The sequence below is a fragment of the Tupaia chinensis genome, unplaced genomic scaffold (assembly GCF_000334495.1).
Source record: "Tupaia chinensis unplaced genomic scaffold, TupChi_1.0 Scaffold143929_1, whole genome shotgun sequence".
Classification (NCBI taxonomy): domain Eukaryota; kingdom Metazoa; phylum Chordata; class Mammalia; order Scandentia; family Tupaiidae; genus Tupaia; species Tupaia belangeri.
In genome coordinates, this window is record NW_006203780.1 from 21,493 (window position 1) to 25,340 (window position 3,848).

The following is a 3,848-nucleotide window of genomic DNA, read 5'->3' on the forward strand; positions in this document are numbered from 1 at the left end:
TTATTAAACTTCGAAAGAGTGTTTTATAAATTATTTTCATTATGATCAAATAAGCAATAAGAGCTTCCTGCTTCTACTACTCAAATAATCAGAAATGTAAATGAATAAAAAAAACTATCCTAAATTATCCAGAGAATAAGTCAGATACTGAAGAGTATGTTAAAGTGCAAAAAAATATTTTTGATCTTTATATTAACATATAAGGAAATAAATAATGTTTATAAAACTACCATTCTTTAATAATGGTATTTTATAGTGGTTGGCTTTAGAACAGATAATTTTTTAAACCAAATAAATCAAAAAATCTGGAAAACATCACACAAGAATGTAGTACAAAAAAAATTCAGATGACCAGTATAGAGATTAATAATAGCTATTTAGCCTAAAAGTTGTTTCATATAACATTCTGCAAAATTTCCAAGGAAAACAAGGCAACATTCCATAATATGCCACAATTGTATTGCAATGTGGTCATTTTTGTGAGGATGGGGAGTTGGATCTCAAACAATGTTCCATTTAAGGCTCTTTTATACATAAATTGCCATCATGACTGATACTGAAAATATCTTTACTGTTGCAAGACTCACATGGTAAACATAAAACACCACTTATTCAGTAGTGTATACTCAAAAACAGAAAGGCATTATTCGCTACCTCTTTTAAGAAGATACACAGGTAACAAGAATGAACACTGAGGTACGAGGATAAGTTAATGACACAGTTAACACAACTTAATTGGTTTTCCTTTTGGGGGATTAAACTCATTACAAAAAAGCAATTTTAATGCATAGTGTTATATTCGTGCTGCCATGTCACAAAAATAGGCTTGTCAAGGCAGGTGAGGTGTATGAATGCTTGAGCCTCACAGAACTGCAATCAAGTGAAACTATAATACTGAAAAAAGTTTATCATCTGACCAGTGGATAATACTTTCAAAGTATTCAATTAGCTTACTCTTTGTTGTATTCTAAGCTTTTCACATTGACAATCACATTCATTGTAATGCTTGCTGCAAGGGAGACATAACCAGTTGTTTTGTCTAAAATATGATGGAAAGGCATTCCTTGGATTCTACATAAAAATAATAGTATTAAACAGTCTAATGGCAATCACTGATAGACTGCCTAAGTGAATGATATCTCCTTCATTCACTCTGTTGGAAAGACCCAGTGGAAAGGAAAAGAGAGGGGGAAAAAAATCAACCTAATAATATTCCAATAGACTGAGATGGAGAAACAGAAGCTCCTTAAGATCAAGATGGCACTTGACTGTCACTTTATAATGGTTTTCCTTCAAGTGAAACTACTACATTGCCTCCCAATTTTTCTCCAAACATGGAATGATCCTTAATATCATCCAAGCCATTTACTTGCCATTCGTGTTTAATACTTGTAAATTTCTTTTTAATGGCATCTTTAGAGCTAGCATAAGTTATCTTGCTTTTTAAAGGTGCACTTTCAGGAGCCCAGCATATAAATACTAGGTCTTCTTTCTTAGGCTTTTGTTTCGTATGTGGCATCGTACAAAGCATATTGGTAATCATTCAGAGGTAGCAACTTCACAAAAGATGTGTAGGGGTCCTCTACAGTATTACCGATGTCACCCACCAAGATCTGCTTTGTTTCCTCTACAATTATTTATCTTTTATCATCACTTAAACAGAAGAGAACAGCTTTCTTTCTTTTTTTAAAATCTCTTGTGTAAAAGATTTCCTTACTTTCATATCATTAAAAACTTTGATGACTTCATCATTCACTGTAAGTCCAGAAGCCATAGTGCTTGTGGCTGAGGCTGCTGCGGCAGCTCCGGCTCCAGCTCTGAGGCACTGGGAGGAGAAGGAGGGGTGAGCAGGAGCACAGTGGTGAGTGTGGGGCATACCTGAGGGAGCTAAGGGTTCACTTCTATGGGATTCCTCTGATGTAGAATGAGCCCTGCCTTCCAGTAGTAAAATGTTGCCTACATTGTTTCTTTCCAGTGTGAGTACTAAGATGTACAGTAAGATGTGACTTTTGGGAATGAGAGAACTGTCTTCTACACTGTTCACATTCATAGGGCTTATCTCTTGTGTGACTTCTCCTATGTACAGTGAGGTATCCCTTGTTGGAGAATGTTTTCCCTGGGACCAGCAGTTAGCATAATGGCTATGTCACTGGACTCCCACGTAGTTGACCGCAGTTCGTGTCCTGGACCCGGTGGCTTAAACTCACGCCAAGCATGTGTGCATGCCCAAGATCCCAAAAGGAGAATGGAGGAGAAGGGATTGCGGTGTGGCCATCCCCCCTGGGGGTGATTTGTCACTTTCTGTCTCTCTGTCTATCTCTGTCTGGCTGGTGAGCGCATGCACCCTTATAGCAAAAACCTCTCAAAAGGAAAAAAAAAGAAAAAAAGAATATTTTCCCACATTGTTTGCATTCAAAGGGTTTTTCTCCTGTGTGTGTTCTCCAATGCTTAGTGAGATCTGACTTGAAGGAGAACATTTTCCTACATTGTTTACATTTATAGAGCTTCTCTCATGTGTGAGTTTTGTAATGGTCAGTGAGGTAGGCCTTCTGGGAAAACTTTCTTCTACATTATTCACATTCATAGGACTTCTCTCCTGTATGAGTTCTACTATGCACAGTGAGCTGTGACTTCCAGGAGAACATTTTATTACATTGTTCACATTCACAGGACTCTGTCCTCTATGAGTTCTACTATGCACAGTGAGCAGTGACTTCTGGGAGAACATTTTATTACATTGTTCACACTCATAGGGCTTCTCTCCTGTGTGAGTTCTCTGATGCTCAGTGAAGTGTGCCTTCCGGGAGAACTTTCTTCTACATTGTTCACATTCATAGGGCTTCTCCCCTGTATGAGTTTTACTATGCACAGTGAGCTGTGACTTCCAGGAGAACATTTTCCTACACTGTTCACATTCATAGGGCCTCCTACACTGTTTACTTCTCTTATGTACAGTGAGGTACCCCTTGCTGGAGAATGTTTTCCCACATCATTCGCATTCAAAACATTTCTCTATTGTGAGTGTGCTCCAATGTTTACTGAGATGTGACTTGCAGTAGAATGTTTTCCTATATTGTTCACATTCATAGGTTTTTTTCCTGTGTGTGTTCTCCAATCCTTAGTGAGAACTGACTTACAGGAGAACATTTTTCTACATTGTTCAGATTCATAGGGCTTCTCTTCTGTGTGAATTCTCTTCTGTACAGTGAGGTACTCCTTGCTGGAGAATGCTTTCTCACACTTTTGATTTTCAAAGGGTTTTTCTCCTGTGTGAGTTCTCTGATGCTCAGTGACATGTGATATCTGGGAGAACATTTTCCTATATTGTTAACATTCATAGGGTTTCTCTTCTGTGTGAGTTCTCTGATGTTCAGTGAGATGTGACTTCTGGGAGCACATTTTCCTACATTGTTCACATTCATAGGATTTGTTTCCTGTATGAGTTTTCCAATGTCTACTCGAGACTGACTTGGGACTAAAAGATTTTCCACATTCCCCACACTCATAGGATTTCTCTCCAGTGTGAGCTGTCTGATGCACAGTGAAGTGTGACTCCTTGCAGAACATTTTTCCACATATTTTATTTTCATAGGATTTCTCTCCTATGTGACTTTTCTGATATACAGTGAGGTCTGAGTTCTGGGAAAATGATTTCTTACATTGTATACACTCATAGGGCTTCTCTCCTGTATAAATTTTTTTTTTTGAGAGAGATTTTCGCTATAGGGTGCGTGAGCTTGCCAGACAGACAGAGAGAGACATTAGAGACAGAAAGCGAGAAATCACCCCCCAGGGGGAATGGTCACACCGCAATCCCTTCTCCTCCATTCTCCTCTCGGGATCTTGGG

General features: G+C 38.4%; 1 pseudogene; it reads right to left on the minus strand.

Annotated features, from left to right (window-relative positions):
- Positions 1-1,189: 1,189 nt before the first annotated feature.
- The window catches only part of LOC102485003 (cofilin-2 pseudogene), a 21,158-nt pseudogene continuing 18,499 nt past the window's right edge, over positions 1,190-3,848 (minus strand).